The 26,958-nt window shown below is 34.3% G+C and overlaps 1 pseudogene; it reads left to right on the top strand.

Annotated features, from left to right (window-relative positions):
* LOC107865369 overlaps positions 1-24,844 on the top strand; it is a 47,157-nt pseudogene extending 22,313 nt beyond the window's left edge.
* Positions 24,845-26,958: the final 2,114 nt, after the last annotated feature.

A 26,958-nucleotide genomic window follows, 5' to 3' on the forward strand; every position in this document is an offset into this window, starting at 1 on the left:
ATTTTAAAGGTGTTTTTTGTTTTGAATGTGGTTTGGTAGGTGAGTTAGTTACTTGAAAATGCATAAGTGTAAGTACTTTAAAGGGGATTTTTTTTGAATGTTGTTTGATTTTGATACTTAGTTACTTGAAAATGGTTAAGTGTAGGGAATTTAAAGAGGAATTTTCCTTTTGAATGTGGTTTGGTTGGTTTTGTTTTCGTAGTTAGTCACTTTAAAATGGTTATGTGTAGGGACTTGAAAGGGGATTTTTTTGTTTTGAATGTGCTTTTATTTTGATACTTAGTCACTGGAAAATGGTTAAGTGCAAGGACTTTAAATAAGATTTTTTGTTTTGAATGTGGTTTGGTTGGTGACTAAGTTACTTGAAAATGGTTAAGTGTAGGAACTTTAAAGGGGATTTTGTGTGTTGAATGTGGTTTGGTTAGTGACTTAGTTACTTGAAATTGATAAGTATAGAGACTTTAAAGGGATTTTGTGTTTTGAATTCGATTTTGTTTTGATACCTAGTCACTTGAAAATGGTTTAAGTGTTGGGACATTAAAGGGGATTTTTTTATTTTGAATGTGTTTTTGTTTTGATACTTAGTAACTTGAAAATGGTTAAGTGTACGGATTTTAAATGGTATTTTTTGTTTTGAATATGGTTTGGTTAGTGACTTAGTTACTCAAAAATGGTTTAGGGACTTTAAAGGGGATTTTGTATTTTGAATGTGGTTTTGTTGGTGACTTAGTCACTTTAAAACGGTTAAGTGTATGGTCTTTAAAAGGTATTCTGTGTTTTGAATGTGGTTTGTGTAACAACCTGTATTTCAGGCTAGAGTTTAGACCGTCATTCCTTCGTATATAGACCCGAACTGAATTATTCTTGTACCGCATTGCATTTCGGGCTACAATATAGACCATGATTTCGATGCTTTGATAATTCCAAAGCCATTAATCCTATGCCAATATGGCAAGTTAATCATTTGCATAGTATGTGAATATATTCAAGCTTGAATTTAGACCATAGAGGTCCTTCAACTCAAGGACCAGTTGAAACTATTTTGATCGATTAAGTTTTAGTGGATGTTGTAATTTGTGTCAGCTTCCATCGACCATAACTCTCTGTATATGTCGAATTAGATAGGCTACTATGTTTCAAATGATAGGTCTTCGAGTTAGCTTTCTAACGATATCAATTTCAGAAAAATCCGGGACCCGAGCAAGAAGTTATGGCATTTCAAAATAGTAGGCAGCGTGTAATGCCCCGGGAAACGGGTCCCGGAGCGTCACACGGTGGTTGAGGCTACGAGTAGCCCCAAGCTAACCTTTTGAGCCTTTTTCATTTAGTTCAACACAAATCAACGGGATTTCCATAAATAACCCTCAAATATCAACAGAGTAATCATCATCCAAGAATAAAAGAATTTCAGAAAGATAACAAAATACGACTTATTAGTCAACTCCCAACATCTATACTAGTCTGACAAGCCTCTATGAAAATCAATAAAACTAGCGAGCCATTGAGACATGCCCCAACTGACTCATAAGCAGTTATAAAAGGTAAACAATTTTGTGAAACCAACATCAGACATCACACCCTCGGAATATGAGGACTCACCCCAACAGAGAATTGAGAACAGCGTGCCGGAAGAATCACTGTCGAACCTAGAACTGAGCACCTGAACCAAAATTCCAAGAAAATGCAGTCCACATCTGAAGATGTGGGTCAGTACCATGGAAAGGAACCAAGTATATGGGGGTGTATGCAGTTGTATAAACATCATCATCGTAAATATTTATAAGAAATATGCAGGATGTATGAAAGACTCACATAGCCCGAACAAAATCATCATAATCATGAGAGGATAATTAAGTACAATAACAGGGGCTGAAGTGAGTCGAGTCTTCAACTCCTGAAAAATTTTCTCACAAGATTCAGACCACAAGAACTTCTCTTTCTTTTGGGTCAATCGAGTCATAAGAGACGCTATAGAGGAGAAACCCTCAACAAAACGGCAGTAATAGCCACCTAAACCCAAGAAACTTAAGATATCAGTTGGAGAATTAGGTCTAGGAAAATTTCTAACAACTTCAGTCTTTTGGGAGCCAACTCTAATACCTTCAGAAGAAATGATATGACCCAGAAAAGCAACTGAGCTTAGCCAAAACTTACACTTACTGAACATGGCAAACAACTTGTGATCTCTAAGGGTTTGCAAGACAGTTCGGAGATGATCAAAATGTTCACTACGAAAGTACACCAGTATATCATCGATGAGCACTATGACAAACATATCCAGATATGGTCTGAACACTTGATTCATGAGGTCCATGAAAGTTGTTGGGGTATTAGTTAACTCGAAAGACATAAAAAAAAAACTCAAAATGGCCATAACGAGTTCGGAAAGCGGTTTTCGGGATGTCACACTCCCTAACTTTGAGTTGATGATAGCCGGAACAAAGATCTATCTTTGTGAAATAACTTGCACCTTGCAATTCGTCAAACATATCATCTATTCTCAGAAGGGGGTACTTATTTTTTATGGTGACTTTCTTCAGTTGGCGGTAATCAATGCATATACGCAAAGATCCATCTTTCTTTCGCATAAAAAACACAGGAGCACCCCAAGGAGAAACACTGGGCCTTATGAAACACTTATCTAGTAGATCTTTGAGTTGCTCTTTCAACTCTTTAAGTTCTGCAGGGGCCATACGGTAAGGAGGAATAGAAATCGGCTGAGTATAGAGAAGAGGATTAATCCCGAACTCTATCTCTCTATCAGGAGGTATCCCTATGAGATCATCCAAAAAGATATCAAAAAAATCATTGACGACGTTAACAGACTGGAGAGTTGGAGTCTCAGACTTAGTGCCTTTGACTCTAACCAAATGGTAAATACACTCCTTGGAAATAAGCTTTCTAGCTTTGAGGTAAGAGATAAAATGACTCTTGGGTGACACAGAATTCCTAGAGCACTCAAACACGGATGCACCCAAAAACTGAAACTTGACCATTTAGGTCCGACAATCAATAGAGGCATAAGAAGAATATAGCCAGTCCATACCCAAAATCACATCAAAATCTACCATGTCTAACTCAATCAGATCATCCAACAAGACTCTATCAAGAACGGTAACAGGACACTTTTTATACACTTTCTGGGCAACAATTGAATCACCCACTGGGGTAGAAACTAGAATAGGATTAGGAATAATCTCAGGACTTATTTCAAAATTCACAGCAATCAAATGTATAACATATGAGAAACTGGATCCAGGATCCAACAAAGCATACACATCAAACTGAAATATATGAAGCATACCAGTAACAACATCGGGAGAGTCCTCCAGTTCCTGGTGGGATGGTAAAGCATAGAATCTATTCTGGCGCTGCCCGCCAGTGTTGCTAGAAGAAGCACCCTGAGCTGGGGCTGGGCGAGTCGCTGGAACTGGAGCACTAATAGTTGAGTCTAGATCTAAGGGCGATAGTCACGACACCCTTTTCCATCTTGTGGATGATCTATAACTCTATGACCCATGTTACCACACTGGAAACAACCCCTCTTCTCACCCCAAAACTCACCCAAATGAGCCCTACCACACTTAGGACACAGGAGATGATTTGGCTTACTGCTAGCACTTTACTGGGACCTGGATGCATATGACCTACTACCTTGCTCCTGCCTACCTCTAGGCACGGGATCACTAGCAGATGATGGTGCTGGCATAGACGAACGATCCTGATACTGAGGGCCACTCCCTCCCTACGATCTAGTCTGACCCTATCCGTGATGCTCGGACCTAGCTCTTTTATTCCTTCTCATTCTATCTCTCTTTTTAATCTTGTTTGCCTCAATCTATTAGGCATGAGTCATCAACCTAGACAGATTCATATCACTATTCAGCATAGCAGACCTATACTCCTTAACCATATAACTAGACACTCCAGTCACAAACTTACTTATACTAGCCTGATTATCAGCCACTAAGTTAGGAGCATACTTGGCCAACTAATTGAACTTTAGACAGTACTCCCTAACAGTCATAGATTGCTATCACAGGTTCATAAAATCTTCCAGCTTTACCTCCCTTATCTCCAAAGGGAAAAACTTATCCAGGAATGCATCCTGGAACTCTTGCCAAGTTGTAGGAATAGCTCCCTCACCTCTACCTTTACTCCTATAAACAACCCAGTCATAAGCAAGGTCTTTCAACCTATATGCAACCAATTCCACACTATGTTCCTCAAATACATACATCAACTGAGTAATCTTTTGCACCTCCTTTAAAAACAACCATGGATCCTTATCAGATTTGGACCCATAGAATTTTGGTGGATTCATTTGCATGAATCACGGATCCTGGCAGCAGTTGAATCACCTCCCTACTACTGTGGAGCTGGGGCTGGGTTGGCCTGAATATTTGCAGTAATAGCTTGGGCTAGTGCTTAAAAGGCTGCCCCAAATTCAGCATGGGATAAGTTTTCATTCAATGGGTCAGTGGGTTGAGGTTGCTGACCATCATTATTTCTTCTCGCTCGATGTGGAGCCATATTTCTGAAAGAGGAGAGCACGAATCAATAGCAGAGAGAGACACTTTAAGCATGATAGACATCTTAAAGAAAGAATAACACTTTTTCCTAAAACGTCTTGTAACCTCTTGCTCATAGATGTGGTGCGCTACACATCAATGATTAAGACTCTACTTAACTCATCTTTTCAAACTCCCTAGGACACCTTAAAACCTTAGGCTCTGATACCAAGTTTGTAACGCCCCAAAAATTTAATTCCGAAGCATCACACGATGCTTGAGGCAACGAGTAGCCCCAAGGTAACCCTTTGAGCCATTTTCATTTAGTTCAACACAAATCAACGGGGTTTCCATAAATAACCCTCAAATATTAATAGAGTAATCATCATCCAAGAATAAAAGAATTTTAGATAGATAACGAAATATGACTTATTAGTCAACTCCCAACATCTATACTAGTCTGACATGCCTTTAAGAAAATCAATAAAACTAGCAAGCTATTGAGACATGCCCCCAACTAACTCATACTCAGTTATCAAATGTAAATAATTCCGTGAAACCAACATCAGACATCACGTCCTCGGAACATGAGGACTCACCATAATAGAGAATATAGAACAACGTGCCCAAAGAATCACTGTCGAACCTGGAACTGAGCACCTGAACCACATTTCGAGAAAATGCAGCCCACATTCGAAGATGTGGGTTAGTACCATGGAAAAGAACCGAGTATATGGGGGTGTATGCAGTTGTATAAACATCATCATCATAAATATTTATAAGAAATATACAGGATGTATGAAAGACTAACATAGCCCGAAGAAAATCATCATAATTATGAGAGGATGAAATAAGTACAATAACACATGTAAGTCATTATATAATTTGTCAATCATTTTCAGTTCGTCAAGAATATCAATTCTCATAATGTCAATATCATTTAAATCTTTCGAAAGAATAACTTTTAAAATTGCACTTTCAAATTACTTCACCATTCACCATAGACACAAGGAAACACACACACACTGAGAGATCCTATAACCAACATAAACTATGTGAGCTATATGTAGTCCAACGTACAACCCACGTTTGGGAGAGCCGTTGTATCCTTGCAATCAAAGTAGGACTATCGATATCAAATCCATACAAACTAGTGATCACTATATAAATCAGCCTCAGGGTTACTCCTATGGGGGCACGTAGTTCTAGGGAAGTAAGGTCGCTTTATACCTCCCACTTGGTGGTAAAGATTTCTCCCGGACTTAGGTCAGATCATTTCAAAGACAATCCACAACAAAATAATTTCAGTAATATATAAATATACATCGGGAGCCATCATGCCTCCCATCTATCAAAATCAACCACATTGTGGATTTCTTTCACACTTTAGTTCAAAACAACTCCATTAAGACTGAAAGGTCAAACTTTTCAAAATATGTCAAATATTCAACATCAGCGTGCTTATAACACACACTTTCTCAAAAACACATAATTTCCAATGGGGATTCACGACCTAAATATCAAAATCGTGATAAATATCGTTCAAGATTCATGCTTTATATCTCCACACATGTAAATTCATCTTTCAAAATCATAAACATCAAGATTTCATAATAATCATCATAAGATATGGGTTCATGCTTCAAATTCATAAAAATCAAACAAAAATCATGCCTCTGTAAAGAATATTACTTTTGGGCACAAGAACGAAAGAGAGTTCTTGTTGAAAAAACCCACATACATTGAATGATGAACTTTAGATCGATACTTGTTATTGAGATGTTAATCGTGCCTTTGGATGATGGTTCTTGGAGTTCTTGAACTAGGAAGTTGGAATCTTGAATAAATTTGCAGAATTAATGGTGAACTTTGGAGGTTCTTGAAGTTGGATGTAAGAGCTTAAGGTTTTCTTTTTGAGGGAATTTGATGAAATATAACATAGAATGCTTCTAATAGGATTTAATATAGGGTTTGGACGGATTTTGGGTGAGGACGGATGACCAAAATGCCCCTAAAAATCAAATAATTCTCGAATTTGTCCTTTGATGGACTATTTTGATAGTCTGAAGTAGATCAACCATAAAATTTTACTCCGATATCCAAATTGGATGAAACTAATTTCATTAGAAAGAGGACTCTCATATCTTTCCATTGATATAAAATGTCTCACCTAGATAATTCTGTACAAATAATTATGATCATTTAAAGTTGACTCAAAAATTTGCTTTTGATAGGCTGAAGTAGATCGACCATAACTTTTTGCTGCAATAGACAAATTGGATGAAACTAATTTCATTAAAAAGAGGACTCTCAGATCTTTCCATTGATATATAGTAGATCACCGAGATCATTATGTACAAAAGTTATGATTATTTAAACTTGGAAAAAAATATGTCAGGCCTCAGTACTTTTTCTTGAACATTTTACTATTCACTACTATTCACGGTTCAATTGGAATGTTCATAACTCGGCGCTCGGGTGTCCATTTTGGATGATCCACTTATCATTTAAAGGCTCATTTGATACTCTACACAATGGTGGTTCATAATCTAATACATTCCATACGAAAAATTTATAATTCATTCTAGAAGATAGAACCCAACACGTTTATGCACAAAATGTCAACGAAAAATTTCCCTGAGTATTACATTGTGCCTATCCAAACATAGGCGATAACATAGGTGGTAGCATAGCCAGCACCTATATAAAGGTTTCATGTGACTTAAACACTCTATTTTTGGGGCGAAATGGTCCTCTTCCGCCCTTACTTAGTCCAAAACACAAAATTCAGTTCCCAAAGACCCCAAAATACACCTTCATTCATAAAAATTATTCAAGAAATCTCTCTATGGTTTTAAAATAAAAATCCAAGAAAATCAAGATTCAACCGTGGGTTTTAGAAACTAATTGCATATTTGGAATCCTCTCAACGTAGGTTTTAAGAAGTACCTAATATTCATAGTAAGCGAGGTACGTTGGGTTATCTCAAAAATCTCATGGGCTTTAAAAATTCATATTTTCAAATGGGAGTTTTGAAATTACAAATATAATTATGTTTTAAATTTTTTATGATATTGATTTGGCCCTTAGGCTTACTCCCAAAGTGATTTGCTATATGATACATGTATATGAATGTATTACAAAAAGATGTTAACTTGAGATCATGAATGACATGGAATACCTCTCTTGATGTGAATTGGTTTTAAATGTACATATGATTTAAATTGTTTGAAAACATCTTGAAAAGCATGACATGAAATATTTTGAGAATTGATATGATTTTGACATAAAAAAGAGAGGGCTATTTATGTTGAAACATGTTGAATACAATGGTTGAATGAGAATAATGATGTGATATTGATGGCTTGCAAGTTTGGTATGATGATACCCTACAGAATATGATATGTTATTGAATCAGATGTAATTTGAATGCATTGATTTTTCATGGGATAGGTGGATGCCTGAAGAAGGCATTTGAGTGTAACGGTTCATCACTGGAAACTATGCTTGCCGAAATAGGAATTTGGTACTCTGCTTTGTGATCTTGCATACCTAACTTTATGTCATTCCCATATAGGGACTATGGTTAGGAGCACTGCTTTGTGATCTTGTTCACTACCATTGGGTTGAGACATCCTGCTATGTGATCTTACGTGTCTTCCCCTCACTTATACTCTAATGTCGATGGAAACCGAGGTTTGACAGTTAGTGTAAATGTGATATGTAGGGTATTCCACCTAGCTCAGCTGATTGCATTGTTGTTGAAAACAATTACATTACGCCTATGTGTTTTCAAATGATTTGATATGAAATTGCTTTATAATGGCTCTCAGCTATATTTTATAAAAATATTATGTTTTGTTTTGATATCTTTGCATACCAATACTTTTGTATTAACCCCCTACCCTCCCAGGTTCAGAGGCATAGTCTAGGGGTCTAAAAAATTAGTAGATTTCCTTAGACAAATTCGTAGAGTCACTTGGTGAGCCTTCTATATTTTGGAAGGCCTGATATCTGGTAGTTTTATTTATCATTTATTAGTTTTGGGTCGACTAGAGGCCTTCTCCCTATTTTTAGATAGACATTTGTTTCAGTCATGTAGTAGAGATTTTTGTAGATGTTATAGAGATGTTATATTGAGATTGTGGGACATTATTCCCCATTATTGGTTTCGTATGATTCCTGACTATGTTTCCATAATATTGTTTATCTTTCACATTTTTTTATCATATGAATTATGTGCATGACTACCAGATAGATAGGGGTGTTTCGGGCCTTTATAGTTCAGAATACTCATCACGGCAAGGGCCCCGATTCGGGTCATGATAAACTTGGTATCAAAGCACGTTTTATGGTCCTTGGGTTTTTGTGAAATTACGTCATGCAAAGTTTTTTTTATGGGTGTGTAGCGTGCCACACTTATAAGCAGGAGGCTACAAGGTATTTAGGAATGTCTCTCTTTCTTCCTATTCTAGTTTGTGCAACAGAGTAAGAATATTCCTCATTCATACTCTAATTTGTGCTATGGTGATGTCCATACGAAAGTAAAATCATCCCAAATTCTTTCCTTACTCTGATGTTTGCAGACCCATCACATTACTGGGGCGATTTAAGTACAGAAGTTTAGAGTCTAAATGGTATGGTTCATTCTGACCAAATCATATAAAATTTTTACAAAGACTTGAGAAGAGTTTGTTAGTGCTTCAGAATGTGTTAGTTCTAATGTGAACCTTGATTTTGATGAAATCGTGTTTTTCAGCCTACAGTATTAAGTGTATTAAGTTCTTTTTAGAACTTATGTTGTCAGTGTCACGCTTCAGAGGTTATTAGGTATAGTAGAATGTTGGAATGGTATTTCTACTCTAATAGTAATGTGTGTTAAAGTGTTATTGTCATGAACTATTGGTAATGAAATTAGACCAAGAAGTTGGTGATGTGAAGTGACAAAGTTAGAAGTCAGAGTGAGGATGATTTACCCTTTTATAGTGATAAACTAATTTGGCAACTAGTAGCATGTGTGGACGGTATGGTAGTCCATGGAGGAAGTGTTTGAATCCAATTTTTATTTTTACAGAGTAAGATGTGCATTCTTAGTTCATTAAATATTGTGTATTAAATCTCTATCTCATGAAATATTGTCATCAAAGTGTTGTTAAGAAAATCAAAGTTTTGTTAAGCTATGTGAGGCCTATTTTAATTCACCAGCAATTTGTCATTCAATGTGTTGTTCTTGTATTGGTTGAATATATGTATAGCTGAATCTTTTGCATGAGATAGAGTTGGTAATGAAGTGATTCATTCTTGTGTGTTATTAGTAGAAGGTAGAGAAAGAGTTATTGGTCAGGGTGATTTATTGGTTGCTTGAATGTGAAAATGGCTATATTAGCGAGTAAGTTATGATTATAGACTCATGGTTATTTGAGGAATTTGAAGGTAGTGTAAATGTACGCTTGGGTAAGTAATTGTGATGTGAGAAAGCAATATAAGTAGATACGATTTTATGGGGTTATACTATAAGATTAAGGTTGATCATGTCTATTATGTGACCTTACCCGTTGACCTTCTTTTGTTGGTAGTTGTAAACTAATACTACTTGTGAGAAGGTATGTAGAAGATTTTGAAGTATTTGGGATAGAATGTTCTAATTTGATGGATTAGTATATTATGTTGCACTCGTCATTGGTGGTAGATAATTTATGCTAGACCATTGGATTGAATTTAATGTAGGATGTGGATGTAAGCATTGTGGCATGAGATTAATGATGTATATTTGTGGGAATAAATATTTATAGGCTTGATGTGTTGAAATAGTACGGCTAATGAGTTATAATAAAGAAGACTGTAAGGCCAAGGTCAATTATTATTGTTATGAAGTTCTAGTGTACTAGTATTTCTTGATGTTTATTTCATGGTTTCCAAGTGAGAATGATGCATAAGGTTGGGTTGTAAAATCATGTTTAGCACTAGACATTAAGTTTGAACAGTTGAAGTTCATAAAGGTGGATGTGATGGTTTCTAGATCAATGATGTTAGTTATATGAAAGTGATCTAATAGGCTTGAACGGTGTATGAAATATCTTAAGTTTAAATTGATTCATAATGAAGTACAATGTATTAGGTATGGTGTAGAAGTATGCCAAGGTGATATGAGGTTGCGGCCTATTTTTCTAAGACTATTACATAATTTTTATGCTAGTGGTACCATTGAATTGTTAAGTAGAGAAAGACTAGTTAGATGGTATATGGTGATCTAAATAGCCATGTTAAGTGTTAGAATCTAAGTTTGAGTTTTGAAGGTTGAACCGATAGAAATAAGTATTGGTGGCTTTGGAAAGATAGAGTGTATCCCAGAAGGTAGTCATTCAGGTTAAGTCTATGATATGTATGTATTATCATTTTTTTTCTTTCTTTTTCAGACCCGAGAGTGCAGTAAGTGTAGTTCAGTTAGAATCTGGTAAGGGATCTCCCAAACTCTAGATAATGACTTGAAGCTAAGGGGGAGATGATAGAATGAATGACCAAGTAAGGCTCTTAGATTCTAGTAGTGATGCAGTATGATTTAGAACATCAGAAAGTGAGGGTGAATCTCAACGTATTTCTACCTCAGAATTTTTTTTTGTTATTCAGATACTTACTCATGCCTTACGATCCAGTTCCATGATCGTAGTTCATGATTCCTGTATATGATAGAGAGTCAGTACTCTTCCAGTTCTGAGATAATGAGTTTTAGTTCATTCAACTAGTCGGAATCACTTTCCTTATGTTATGAACTCTAGTTGAGGTCATGTAACTTATGACTCATGTACTCACTCTTTATAGTGTGCTCAGTCCCGTATAAAAATCTTTTCATGCTTCAGGATCTTATGTTTTAACCTTTTAGTGACCCTCCCTATGCAATGATAGTGGTGACGATGTAAATGCTTTTCTTGATAGAAGATCATAGTATGCTTGCTTAGATAAGGCCATACGTGTGAAGTAAGAGTTGGGGCCAAGTCTTTGATACATGTGATGGTTAGTGGAAAAGTTTATGTGTGTATGTCTTAGGGTAGCACGTGGGAGTTATATTGACAATAGTTTAGAGACTATGTGAAGTATGTATTTATGGGTGGGTGCTTTAAAGTTAACATGTGGTTATAAAATAGGCTTGAATGACATTTTGGGATTATAGTGGAAGGTCGCAATATGTATTAGCGACTTCATATTAAGAGTTCAGAGTAGTCATTCAAGTGGTAAGGCATGTTATGCTTAGGATGTAATCTTTAGAAGAGGTATAGAAGGTGACATCATATGGTTTAGAATAATAGCGTAGTATAGCATGTTGTATTTTGTTACGTAGAGTTAGGCTTGATCGCGGTGTAAGGATTAAGCTATTTTAGACATTAGTAGGAAAAATTTTTTTGTCAATGCTCATATGAGTATTTTAAGTTGAATTGAATGGATATGATGTCTATAGGGAATAGTATAGTTAAGGGATATTCAAGAAGTGTGCTAAGCTTGAAAGTAAGAAGTTGTATTGCCAAAGGTCTGATAATTCTATCCTGATTTATGAGTTATATGTCTATATTCTCGATTGCAGAGTAGAGTAAATATTGTGATTTCCTACGTTGGATGTCTCATACAATCCATACCAAAGATTCATGGCTCCCTATTACTGCTAAAACCTCTTTAGAGAGAGTATTGAAGAGATACTCTAGATTGAGTATAAGTTTCCAGTGTAGTTCAGTCTATGTGGCAAGCAAATCAGTTTAGCAGTCTAATTTGCATGACTTGTTTTCTCGTCTCTTGATTTAATCATGCTACCCAAAAATCTGAGATATGCTACTATTCCAAGATAGAGTATACTAGTAATTGCGAGTATAGATCAGTTCATGCGTCATGCATTAAATTCAGATTCCAGATGTTTAGTTATGATTTAATTCGTAGGTCCCTTGTGCCTCGCCTCTATTTTCTGATTATCTTAGTGAATTGAGCATTCATAGAGGGACATAGGGTCCCAAGGGGGAGATACCCCATTCAGCTGTATGCATATATTCTTATTAAAAGCTTCGTATCAGTTATCATTGTGTATTCATTCATACGTCATACGTTAGTTCAGTCAGATATGCATGCATTAGAAATGCATGTTCAATAAAAAAGTTCAGCTTATTAGTGTATTCAGTTCCGCATTTATTAGAACAACTCAGTAACAAATCCATGCATAAGATATGCATGATTCATTATGAGAATTCAGCCTATGAGTCGCTTCAGTTGTGTATTCCATGCATCAGATATGCACGTCCAGTATAAGAATTTAGAACATCAGTAGTTCCAGTCTTATAGTTATGTTTCAGATCAGTGTATTCTTTCTAAGAGAAACATATCATGTCGGCATTATTCCGTACCTCTAAGCTTTAATATATGCCTACCCATCATTCGAAGTCGAATGATCCCAAGGGGGAGATAATGTAACACACCGTATTTTCGGGCTAGAGTTTAGACCATCGTTCCTATGTATATAGACCCTAACTAAATTATTTTTGTAACGCCCCACATTTTGGGCTACAATATAGACCATGATTTTGATGTGTTGATAATCCCGAAGCCATAAATCCTATGGCAATATGGCATGTTAATCATTTACGTAGTAAGTGAATCTATTCAAGCTTGAATTTAGACCATAGAGGTCCTTCAACTTAAGGACGAGTTGAAACTATTTTGATCGATTAAGTTTTAGTGGACGTTGTAATTTGTGTCAGCTTTCACCTACCATAACTCTCTATACGTATCGAATTAGAGAGCCTACTAAATCCCAAATGATAGGTCTTTGAGTTAGCTTTCCAATGATACCAATTTTCCTAAAATCCAGCACCCGAGCAAAAAGTTATGGTCTTTCAAAGTAGTAGGTGGTTCCTATGTAAACATAGGTGATAGCATAGGCGTCACCTATGTAAACATAGGCGATAGCATAGCGAGAACCTATGTACAGGTTTCAAGTAACTTAAACACTCCATTTTTGGGGCAAAATGGTCCTTTTCCACCCTTACTTAGCCCTAAACACGAAATTCAGTTCCCAAAGACCCCAAAATACACCTTCATTCATCAAAATTGTTCAAGAACTCTCTCTAGGGTTTAAAAATAAAAACCCAAGCAACTCAAGATTTAACCATGGGTTTTAGAAACTAATTTTATATTTGAAACCCTCTCAACATAGCTTCAAGAAGCACCTAATATTCATAGTAATCGAGGTACGTTGGTTTATCTCAAAAATCTCATGGGCTTTAAAAATTTATGTTTTCAAATGGGGGTTTTGGAATTTCGAATATGATTATGTTTTAAATATTTTATGATATTGATTTACCCCTTACGCCTACTCCCAAAGTGATTTGCTATATGATATATGTATATACATGTATTCCAAAAAGATGTTAACTTGAGAGCATGAATGATATGAAATCCCTCTCTTGATGTGAATTGATTTTAAATGTTCATATGATGTAAATTGTTTGAAAACATCTTGAAAAGCATGACATGAAATTTTTTGAGAATTAATATGATTTTGACTTGAAAATGAGAGGGCTATTTATGTTGAAACATGTTGAATACAATGGTTGAATGAGAAGAATGATGTGATATTGATGGCTTGCAAGTCGGGTAGGACGATACACTACAGAATATGATATGTGATTGAATCAGATGAAATTTGAATACATTGATTTTTCATGAGATAGGTGGATGCCCAAAGAAGGCATTTGAGTGTAACGACTCATCACTGAAAACCGTGTTTGCCGACATGGGAATTTGGTACCCTGCTTTATGATCTTACGTAACTGACTTTATGTCATTCCCAAATAGGGACCATGGTTAGGAGCTCTGCTTTGTGATCTTGTACACTACCATTGGATCGAGACACCCTACTGTGTGATCTTGTGTGTCTTCCCCTCACTTATACTTTAATCTCAGCAGCAACCAAGGTTTGACAGTTGGTGTAAATGTGATATGTAGGGTATTCCACCTAGCTCAGCCGCAATGCATTGTTGTTGAAAAAAATTACATTACGCATATGTGTTTTCAAATGTTTGATATGAAACTGCTTTATAATGGATCTCAACTATATTTTGTAAAAATATTATGTTTTGTTTTGATATCTCTACGTACCAGTACTTTTGTATTGACCCCCTTCCCTCTCAAGTTCGAAGGCATAGTCTAGGGGTCCAGAAAATCAGTAGATTTCCTCAAACAGATTTGCAGAGTCACATGGTGAGCCTTGTATATTTTGGAAGGCCGGATATCTGGCAGTTTTATTTGTCATTTATTAGTTTTGGGCCTATTGGGGGCCTTTTCCCTATTTTCAGATAGATATTTGTTTTTGTCATGTAGTAGAGATTTTCGTAGACGTTATAGAGATGTTGTGTTGAGATTGTTGGACATTATACCTCATTATTGCTTTTGTATGATTCCTGACCATGTTTCTATAATATTGTATATATTCTATATTTTTTATAATATGAATTATGTGCATGACTACAAGACAGATAGGGGTGTTTCAGGCCTTTATGGTTTGGGATACTCATCACGGCCAGGGCCACGATTCGGGTCGTGACAGTTTGGTTGGTGACTTAGTTACTTGAATATAGTTAAGTGTAGGGACTTTAAAGAGGATTTTGTGTTTTGAATGTGTTTTGGTTAGGATACTTAGTCACTCGAAAATAGTTAAGTGTACAGACTTTAAAGGGGATTTTTTGTTTTGAATGTGGTTTTATATTTATATGTATTCATTTGAAATTGATTATGTTTAGGGACTTTAAAGACGACTTTTTGTTTTGAATGTGGTTTGGTTGGTGACTTAGTTACATGAAAATGGTAAAGTGTAGGGACTTTAAAGGGGATTTTATGTTTTGAATGTGGTTTGGTTGGTGACTTAGTTACTTGAAACTGATAAGTCTAGGGACTTCAAAGAGAATTTTGTGTTTTGAATGTGGTTTTATTTTGATATTTAGTCACTTATAATGGTTAAGTGTAAGGACTTTAAAAGGATTTTATGTTTTAAATGTTGTTTGGTTAGTGACTTAGTCACTTGAAAAAGGTAAAGTGTAGGGGCTTTAATGGGGATTATGTATTTTATATATGGTTTGGTGTGTGACTTAGTTATTTGAAAATGGTTAATTGTAGAAACTTTTATGAGGATGTTTGTTTTGAATGTGGTTTGGTTGACGACTTAGTCACTTCAAAATTGTTAAGTATAGGGACTATAAAGGGGATTTTGTGTTTTGTATGTGGTTTGGTTTTGATACATGGTCACTTGAAAATGGTTAAATATAGGGACTTTAAAGAGGATTTTTTATTTTGAATGTGGTTTTGTTGGTGACTTCGTTACTTGAAAAAGGTTAAGTGCCGGAATATTAAAGGAGATTTTGTGTTTTAAAAGTGGTTTGGTTGGTGACTTAGTACTTGAAAATGGTTAAGTGAAGGGACTTTAAAGGAGATTTTATGTTTTGAATGTGGTTTAGTTTTCATACTTAGTCACTTGTAAATGGTTAAGTGTAGGGATTTTAAAGGGAATTTTTTTTGTTTTGAATGTCGTTATATTTTGATACTTAGTCACTTGAAAATGGTTAAGTGTAGGGACTTCAACGAAGTTTTTTTGTTTTGAATGTGGTTTGGTTGGTGACTCAGTAACTTGAAAATGGTGAAGTGTAGGACTTTAAAGGGGATTTTGTGTTTTGAATGTGGTTTGGTTGGTGACTTAGTTACTTGAAACTTACAAGTATAGGGCAGTTAAAGGGATTTTATGTTTTAAATTCGGTTTTGTTTTGATACTTAGTGACTTGAAAATCGTATAGTGTTGGGACTTTAAAGGGGATTTTTTATTTTGAATGTGTTTTGTTTAGATACTTAGTCACTTGGAAATGGTTAAGTATAGGGACTTTAAAATGTATTTTTTTTGAATATGGTTTCATTAGTGACTTAGTCACTTCAATATGGTAAAGTGTAGGGACTTTAATGGAGATTATGTGTTTTGAATGTGGTTTGGTTGGTGACTTAATTACTTGAAAATGGTTAATTGTAGGGACTTTAAAGAGGATTTTTTCTTTTGAATGTGGTTTGGTTGGTGACTTAGTTACTTCAAAATGGTTAAGTGTAGGGACTTTAAAGGGGATTTTGTGTTTTTAATGTGGTTTGATTTTAATACTTAGTCATTTTAAAATGTTTAAGTGTAGGAACTTTAAAGTGTATTTTTTTTTTAATGTGGTTTTGGTTTTGATACTTAGTCATTTGAAAAGATTTAAGTGTAGGGAATTTAAAGAGGTGTTTTTGGTTTGAATGTGGTTTGGTTGGTGACTTCGTTACTTAAAAATGGTTAAATGTAGGAACTTTAAAAGGGATTTTATGTTTTAAATGTGGTATGGTTGGTGATTAGTTACTTGAAAATGGTTAACTATAGGGACTTTTAAGGAAATTTTTTGTTTTAAATGGGGTTTTGTTTTGATACTTAGTCACTTGAAAATGGTTAAGTGTAGAGACTTTAAAGGGGATTTTTTGTTTTGAATGTAGTTTTATTTGATGCTTAGTAACTTGAAAATGGATAAGTATAGGGACTTTTAAAAGGATTTTTTGTTTTGAATTTGGTTTAGTTAGTGACTTAGTTACTTTAAAATGGTTAAGTGTTATGACTTTAAAGGGGATTTTGTGATTTGAATATGGTTTGGTTGGTGAGTTAATTACTTGAAACTAATAATTATAGGGACATTAAAGATATTTTGTGTTTTGAATTCGGTTTTGTTTTGATACTTAGTCACTTGAAAATGGTTAAGTGTAGGGACTTTAAAGGGATTTTTTTTTGAATGCGGTTTTATTTTGATACTTAGACATTTGAAAGTGATTAAGTTTAGTGAATTTAAAGACGTCTTTTAGTTTTGAATGTGGTTTGGTTGTAGTTACATGAAAATGGTTAAGTGTAGGGACTTTAAAGGGTATTTTGTGTGTTTAATGTGGTTTGGTTGGTGACTTAGTTACTTGAAACTTATAAATGTAGGGACTTTAAAGAAAATTTTATGATTTGAATGTGGTCTTGTTTTGATACTTAGTCACTTGAAAATGGTTAAGTTTAGGGAATTTAAGGCGATTTTGCATTTTCATTGGGGTTTGATTAGTGACTTAGTCACTTGAAAATGGTAAAAAATTAGGGGATTTAATGGGGATTTTTCGATTTGAGTGTGGTTTGGTTTGTGACTTAGTTACTTCAAAATGGTTAAGTGTATGGACTATAATGGGGATTTTGTGTTTTGAATGTGGTTTGGTTTTGATACTTAGGTACTTGATAATGGTTAAGGGTGGGGACTTTAAAGGGAATTTTTTGTTTTGAATGTTTTTTGTTTGGAGACTTAGTTACTTGAAAATGGTTTAGTGTAGGGACTTTAAATGAGATTTTCTGTTTTGAAAGTGGTTTGGTTTGTGACTTAGTCACTTGAAAATTTTTAAGTGTAGGAACTTTAATGGGAATTTTTTGTGGTGAATGTGGTTTGTTGGTGACTTAGTTACTCAAAAATGGTTTAGTATAGGGACTTTAAAGGGGTATTTGTATTTTGAATGTGATTTGGTTAGTGACTTAATCATTTGAAAGTGGTTAAGTGTAGGGTCTTTAAAGGGGATTTTGGGTTTTTAATGTGGTTTGATTTTTATACTTAGTCACTTGAAAATGGTTCAGTGTAGAGACTTTAAAGAGAATGATAATTTTTTCTTTTGAATGTGGTTTGGATGAAGACTTCATTACTTGAAAATGGTTAAGTTTAGGAACTTTAAAGAGGATTTTTTATTTTGAATGTGGTTTGGTTGGTGACTTAGTTACTTGAAAGTGGTTAAGTGTCCGGACTTTAAAGGGGATTTTGTGTTTTTTATGTGGTTTTGTTTTGATACTTAGTCACTTGAAAATGGTTAAGCGTAGATATTTTAAAAGGGATTTTTTTTTTAATATAGTTTTATTTTGAAACTTAATCACTTGAAAATGGTAAAGTGTAGAGACTTTAAAGAGGATTTTTTTTATTGAATGTGGTTTGGTTTTGATTTAGTTTTTGAAAATGGTTAAGTGTAGGAACTTTAATGGGGATTTTGTGTTTTGAATGTTGTTTGGTTGGTGACTTAGTTAATTGAAACTGATAAGTATAGGGACTTTAAAGGGATTTTGTGTTTAAAATTCAATTTTGTTTTGATACTTTGTCACTTAAAAATGGTTAAGTGTTGTGACTTTAAAGGGGATTTTTTGTTTTGAATGTGGTTTTGTGTTGATACTTCGTCACATGAAAATGGTTAAGTATAGGGACTTTAAAAGGTATTTTTTTTTAATATGGTTTGGTTAGTGACTTAGCCTCTTGAAAATGGTAAATTGTAGGGACTTTAATGGAGATTATGTGTTTTGAATGTGGTTTGGTTGGTGACTTAGTTACTTTAAAATGGTTAATTATAGGGAATTTAAAGAGGATTTTTTATTTTGAATGTGGTTTAGTTGGTGACTTAGTTACTTGAAAATGTTTTAGTATAAGGTCTTTAAAGGGGATTTTGTGTTTTGAATGTGGTTTGATTTTAATACTTAGTCATTTGAAAATTGTCAAGTGTAGGAACTTTAAAGGGGACTTTTTGTTTTGAATGTGGTTTGGTTTTGATACTTAATAATTTGAAAATGGTTAAGTGTAGGGAATTTAAAGAGAAGTATTTGTGTTGAATGTGGTTTTGTTAGTGAATTCGTTACTTAAAAATGGTTAAGTGTTGGAACTTTAAAGGGGATTTTGTTTTTTAATTGTGGTTTTGTTGGTGACTTAGTTACTTGAAAATAGTTAAGTGTAGGGACTTTAAAAGAGATTTTGCGTTTTGTGTGGTTTTATTTTGATACTTAGTAACTTGAAAATGGTTCAGCTTAGGGACTTTAAAAAGGATTTTTTGTTTTGAAATTGGTTTGGTTGGTGACTTAGTTACTTGAAAATGGTTACGTGTAGGGACTTTAAAGGGAATATTTGTGTTTTGAATGTGGTTTGGTTGTTGATTTAGTTACTTGAAACTGATAAGTATATGGACTTTAAATAGATTTTGTGTTTCGAATTCGGTTTTGTTTTGATACTTAGTCACTTGAGATTGGTTAAGTGTTGGGACTTTAAAGTGGATTTTTTATTTTGCATGTGGTTTTTTATTTGGATACTTCATCACTTGAAAATGTTTAAGTGTAAGGACTGTAAAGGGTATTTTTGTTTTGAATATGGTTTGATTGGTGACTTAGTTACTTGAAAATGGTTAAGTATTGAAACTTTAAAGGGGATTTAGTATTTTGAATGTGGGTTTGTTGGTGACTTAGTCATTTGAAAATGTTTAGTTGTAGAGTCTCTAAAGGGGATTTTGTGTTTTGAATGTTGTTTGGTTGTTGACTTAGTTACTTGAATATGGTCAAGTGTAGGGAATTTAAAGGAGAATTCGTATTTTGAATGTGGTTTTCTTTTGATGCTTAGTCAGTTGAAAATGATTAAGTTTAGGGATTTTAAAGACGACTTTTAGTTTTCAATGTGGTTTGGTTGGTGACTTAGTCACACGAATATGGTAAAGTGTAGGGTCTTTAAAGGGATTTTGTGTGTTTAAAGTGGTTTGGTGGGTGACTTGGTTACTTGAAACTTATAAATATAGGGACTTTAAAGGAAATTTTATGATTTTACTGTGGTTTTGTTTTGATACTTTGTCACTTGAAAATGGTAAGTTTAGGGACACTAAAGGGATTTTGTATTTTTGAATATGGTTTGGTTAGTGACTTAGTCCACTGAAAATGGTAAAGTGTAGGGGCTTTAATGGAGATTATGTCTTTTGAATGTGGTTTGGTTGCTGACTTAGTTACTTTAAAATGGTTAACTGTAAGGACTTTAAAGAGGATTTTTTGTTTTATGTATGGTTCGGTTTGTGACTTAGTTACTTCAAAATGGTTAAGTGTAGCGACTTTAAAGGTGATTATTTATTTTGAATGTGGTTTGGTTTTAATACTTAGTCACTTGAAATGGTTAAGTGAAGGGACTTTAAAGGAGAATTTTTGTTTTGAATGTTTTTCGCTTGGTGACTTTGTCACTTGAAAATGGTTTAGTGTAGGGACTTTAAATGAGATTTTGTGTTTTTAATATGGTTTGGTTAGTGACTTAGTCACTTGAAAATATTTAACTATAGGGACTTCAATGGGAATTTTTTGTGTTGAATGTGGTTTCTTTGGTGACTTAGTTACTCAAAAATGGTTAAGTATAGGGACGTTAAAGGGGATTTTGTATGTTAAATGTGGTTTGGTTGGTGACTTAATCACTTTAAAATAGTTAAGTGTAGGGTCGGTCTTTAAAGGGGATTTTGAGTTTTGAATGTAGTTTGGTTTTGATACTTAGTCACTCGAGAATGGTTAAGTGTAGGGACTTTAAAGAGAGTGAGAACTTTTTGTTTTGAATGTGGTTTGGTTGGTGACTTCGTTACTTGAAAATGGGTATGTGTAGGAACTTTAAAGGGGATTTTGTGTTTTGAATGTGGTTTGGTTGGTGACTTAGTTACTTGAAAGTGGTTAAGTGTTGGGACTTTAAAGGGGATTTTGTCTTTTTTATGTGGTTTTGTTTTGATACTTATTCATTTGAAAATGGTTAAGTGTAAGGATTTTGAAGGGGATTTTTTTTTTAAAATGTGGTTTTATTTTGATACTTAGTAACTTGATAATGGTTAAGCGTAGGGACTTTAAAAAGGATTTTTTGTTTTGAAATTGGTTTGGTTGGTGACTTAGTTACTTGAAAATGCTTAAGTGGAGGAACTTTAAAGGGGATTTTGTGTTTTAATTGTTGTTTGGTTGGAGACTTAGTTACTTGAAATTTATAAGTGTAGGAACTTTAAAAGGATTTTGTGTTTTGAATTCGGTTTTGTTTTGATACTTAGTCACTTGAAAATGGTTAAGTGTAGGAACTTTAAAAGGGATTATTTATTTTAAATGTGGTTTAGTTGGTGGCTTAGTTACTTGAAAATGGTTAAGTATAGGGACTTTAAATGGGATTTTGTATTTTGAATGTTTTTTGGTTGGTGACTTAGTATTGAAAGTTGCTTTAATAATGCAGACTGGTTTTTTCATTTTTTCTCCAATTTTTCTTTTTACGTGTAAATCCTTGTTAAATTAGGAGTCCTATCTTTTGTAGAAAACTAATTAGATATTTTAATTTTGGTAGAAATAGGTTGTTTCTCTATCCTATTATTTGTTGTAATAGAAACTATTTAAGTTGCTTCGTTGATGATCAATTTAAGGTGATCTGTCAACAAGAAAATAATCACTCTCTCTATATTCTCTTCTTCAAACTATATCTTTATTTTAGCGGCTAGCTTTTGAATTAAAATCTTTTTATTTCCCATTAACGATTTTTAAACCAACAATTGGTATCATAGCTTTAATATTAAAGGACCTGTGAGTGTGTGGATCAATCTGATCTAGTGGATATCATGAATGGAGAAGTAAATTTTTCTTCAATGGCACTATCAACTTTCGATGGACAAAGTTTTCAAATTTAGGCAGTTAGAATGCAGATATAGCTGCAAGCTTTGGATCTCTTGAAAGCTGTTGAAGATGAATACGAGATAGCCCCCTTGTCGGACAATCCCACAGTGGCGCAGATTAAAACTCACAAAGAGATGAAAAGGATGAAATCAAAGGCAATGGCATGCTTATTTACTGCAGTTTCATCTAATATCATAACTCATATCATGTCTCTGCAATCAATGATAGAGATATGGGATTATCTCAATACTAAATATAAAGGAGATAAAAGGATTCGAGGGATGCAAGTAATAAATCTGATACGTCAATTTGAGTTGCAAAGGATGAAAGAAAGTGTAACAATAAAGAAGTACTTTGATAGACTTCTTAATTTAGCAAATGACATTAGATTGTTTGGTTTCACTTTTAATGATTGAAGGATCGTTGAAAAAATCCTAGCAATGGTACCTAAAAGATTTGAGGCTACCGTAACAACCTTAGAAAATACTAAGGACTTTTCCAAGATAACACTAGCAAAGCTCTTAGGTGTTTTTCAAGAGTAAGAACAATGACGTATTGTGAGATAGGGAGGAGCTGTCAAAGGTGCCTTATCAGCCAAGCATCATGATGATGGACGTTCTAAGAAGAATAATAATAAGTTCCATTCAAAGGATGAAGAAGGTGCAACGTACAACAATAAAAATAAAACAAGTGGTTTCAAAGGAAACTACCCTCCTTGTAAGCATTGCGGCAAGCTTGGGCATGCACCTTTCAAATGAGGGGAAAGGCCTGATGTTAAGTGCATTAGGTGAAATTATCTTGTCCATGAAGCAATCATTTGTAAGAAAAAAACTCAGTAGCAAGATGCAGAGGCTTGAGTTATTGATGAATAGGAAGAAGATCAACTTTTTGTCGCATTATGTTTTACAAGCAATGTCTCAAGGGAGTCGTGGCTGATCGATAGCAGATGCACAAATCATATGACTTGCGATAAAGATCTTTTTAAAGATTTGAGCCCTACTAAAGTTATAAAAGTTAGAAACGTCCTTGGTGGTTATATTCCAGTAAAAGGAATTGGAACCATTACAATTGAAACACAATCGGGTACTAAATTAATTTTTGATGTTCTTTACATACCCGATTTGGACCATAACTTGTTAAGTGTTGGTCAGTTATTAGAAAAAGGTTTCAAATTGTATTTTGAAGATAAACATTGCTTGATCAAGGAAACATCCGGAAAAAGTCAAAATAAGAGGCAAAAATTTCTCATTAAATCCATTGGAAGAAGTGTGTGGATTTCACAGCTTGTGTGTGGAGCCACCTCTGCTAAAAGAAGACTTCGACTTGATAATGAAGGCTAGCTTTGTCCTGGTTACGACTGCAAATTTGACTGCATTGACTTACTTAATGATCGTCAAGGAACAGATTTTTCCATCACTGATAGCTGGGAGAAAGTATATCTCAAGGAAACAGCTGCTGCATCTGGGGAAAAGCTAGATGATATTTCTGGACTTCCATCGGATGACTTGGAGGATGATACTACAACCTTGAAAATTCAGATGTAGAAAAAAATATTTTGATGCTCAGGCTAGTTCTGATGAATCTAATTTTTACTTTGCATTTGAAGGGCTGGCAGAAGCCCCTCCTAATGATGATGGGATCTTGGCGCTTTCCTTTGAAGACTCAGAAGATGATGACGTCAATCCTCATGATCCAGATAAGGATTAGTCTGTTAAAACAAAAAGTTCAAGTTCTGATTTTACGTCCGACTCTAAGGATTTTAGTTTAATACTTAATACTGAACTCAATCGGAGACTTGATAATTGGGTTAAACTTAATGAACTTAATCTTAATTTGGTAGATACTATTGAGGATGAGAAGGTCGAGGATAAGGTGGCAAGTTTAAAAATGACATGCCACCAGAAACGTAAAATTGACAAGACTCATGTTAAGGGCCATGAAGAGCTTGAGGTAGCCAGTTTATGAGAGCATGAAGAGTTCACAAAAGTCAAGAACATTGATACAATAGAACTTCAAAGATATGAGATTGAAACGTGGTACTTCTCGCCATTTCCCCCAGAATACAATGAATATTTAAAACTGTTCTTTTGCGAGTTTTATCTCAATTTTATGAAGCGCAAAGAGTAGCTTCAGAGGAACATGAGAAAATGTGATCTTAAGCGTCCTCCAGGTGATGATATCTATAGTAGTGGTACACTGTCAATGTTTGAGGTAGATGGTAAAAAGAACAAGGATTATGGGAAAAATCTATGTTACTTGCCAAATTGTTTCTTGATCATAAGACTTTGTATTATGATGTTAACCTGTTCCTCTTTTATGTGCTTTGTGAATATGATGACCGAGGTTTCCATATGGTTGGTTACTTTTTAAAGGAAAATCTCTCAGAAGAGTCTTATAACTTAGCTTGCGTTCTAACACTTCCACCTTATTAGAGGAAAGGCTATGGGAAATTCCTAATTATATTCCCATATGAACTTTCAAAGAAAGAAGGTATAGTAGGCACACCTAAAAGAACACTTTTCGACTTAGGAATATTGATCTATAGGATTTGCTGGATGTATGAGCTTCTGGATATATTGAAAAAGCACAAGGGCAATATATCTATCAAGGAACTAAGTAACATAACAACAATCAAGGTAGAAGATATTTTGTCCTCCCTTTAGGGCCTAAAGTTAATCTAATATTTAAAGGGTCAACAAGTTATCTGCGCAGACCTGAAAGCTTAGATCATCATCTCAAAGCAGCTAGGTGGGGTGGCGTGGAAGTTGATGTCAGTAAATTTGAGCTTCTCGGACAAAGAATTGGTGTTTACATTTCATAAAGCAAGGAGGAGTGTTGAAAGTTTCTTTAAGAATTCAGACTGGTTTTCCAATTTTTCTCCAGCTTTTCTTTTTACTTACAAATCCTAGTTAAATTATGAGTCCTATCTTTGGTAAGAAACTAATTAGCTATTTTAATTTTAGTAGAAATGGGTTGTTTCTTTGTTCCTATTTTTACTTGTATTAGTAAATATTTAAGTTGCTACATTGATGATCAATTAAAGGTGGTCTTTCAATATGAAAATAACCACTCTCTGCATATTCTCTTCTTCAAAATTCATCTTTACTTTAGCGGCTAGCTTTTGAATTGAATTCCTGTTATTTCTCTTTAACGGTTTTTAAACCAACACTTAGTCACTTGAAAATGGTTAAGTGTAGGGAAATTAAAGGGGATTTTGTGCTTTGAATGTGGTTTGATTGGTGACTTAGTTACTTAAAAATAGTTAAGTGTAGGGAATTTAAAGGAGATTTTGTGTTTTAAATGTGGTTTTTTTATGATACTTAGTCACTTGAAAATGGTTATGTGTAGGGACTTTAAAGAGGATTTTTTATTTTCAATGTGGTTTTATTTTGATATTTAGTCATGTGAAAAATATTAAGTTTAGGAACTTTGAAGAAGACTTTTTGTTTTGAATGTGTTTTGGTTGGTGACTTAGTTACATGGAAATGGTTAAGTGTAGAAACTCTAAAGGATATTTTGTGTTTTGAATGCTATTTGGTTGGTGACTTAGTTACTTGAAACTGATAAGTGTAGGGACTTAAAAGGGATTTTTGTGTTTTAAAGGAAGTTTTGTTTTGATACTTAGTCACTTGAAAATGGTTAAGTGTAGGGACTTTAAAGGGATTTTGTGTTTTGAATGTGGTTTGGTTAGCGACTTACTCACTTGAAAATAGTAAAGTGTAGGGACTGGAATGGGGATTATGTGTTTTGAATGTCGTTTGGTTGGTGACTTAGTTACTTGAAAATGGTGAAGTATTGGGAATTTATGAGAATTTTTTGATTTGAATGTGGTTTAGTTGGTGACTTAGTTACTTCAAAATGGTTAAGTGTAGGGTCTTTAAAGGGGATTTTGTATTTTGAATGTGGTTTGGTTTCGATAATTAGTCACTTGAAAATGGTTAAGTGTAGAGACTTTAAAGGGGATTTTTTGTATTGAATGTGGTTTTTTTGGTGACTTAGTTACTTGAAAATGGTTAAGTGTAGGGATGTAGGGACTTTAAAGGGGATTTTGTGTTTTAAATGTTGTTTGGCTGGTGACTTAGTAACTTGAAAATAGTGAAGTGTAAGGACTTTAAAGGAGATTTTATATTTTGAATGTAGTTTTGTTTTGATACTTTGTCACTTCAAAATAGTTAAGTGTAGGGAATTTAAAGGGAATTTTTTGTTTTGAATGTAGTTTTATTTTGATACTTAGTCACTTAAAAATGGTCAAGTGTAGGTATTTTAAAGAGGATTTTTTATTTTGAATGTGGTTTGTTTGGTGACTTTGTTACATAAAAATGGTTAAGTGTAGGGACTTTAAAGGGTATTTTGTGTATTAAATGTAGTTTGGTTGGTGAGTTAGTTACTTGAAACTAATAAGTGTAGGTACTTTTTATGGGATTTTGTGATCTGAATTTGGTTTTTTTTTATACTTAGTCACATGAAAATGGTTAAGTGCAGGGACTTTAACAGGAATTTTTTATTTTCAATGTGGATTTGTTTTGAGACTCAGTCATTTGAAAATAGTTATGTTTAGGGACTTTAAAGGGGATTTTTTGTTTTGAATGTGGTTTGATGGTGACTTAGTTACTTGAAAATGGTCAAGTGTACGGACTTTAAAGAGGATTTTGTGTAATGAATGCGGTTTGGTAGGTGACATAGTCACTTTAAAATAGTGAAGTATAGGCTCTTTAACGTGGATTATGTGCTTTGAATATGGTTTGGTTTGTGACTTAGTTACTTGAAAATGGTTAAGTGTTTGGACTTTAAAGAGGATTTGTTGTTTCGAATATGGTTTGGTTGGTAACTTAGTTACTTGAAAAGGATTAAGTGTAGGGACTTTAAAGGGGATTTACTGTGTTGAATAGGATTATGTGTACGGACTTTAAAGGGGATTTAGTGTGTTGAATCTGG

The sequence above is a fragment of the Capsicum annuum genome, unplaced genomic scaffold, assembly GCF_002878395.1.
Source record: "Capsicum annuum cultivar UCD-10X-F1 unplaced genomic scaffold, UCD10Xv1.1 ctg4975, whole genome shotgun sequence".
In the NCBI taxonomy this organism is placed as follows: domain Eukaryota; kingdom Viridiplantae; phylum Streptophyta; class Magnoliopsida; order Solanales; family Solanaceae; genus Capsicum; species Capsicum annuum.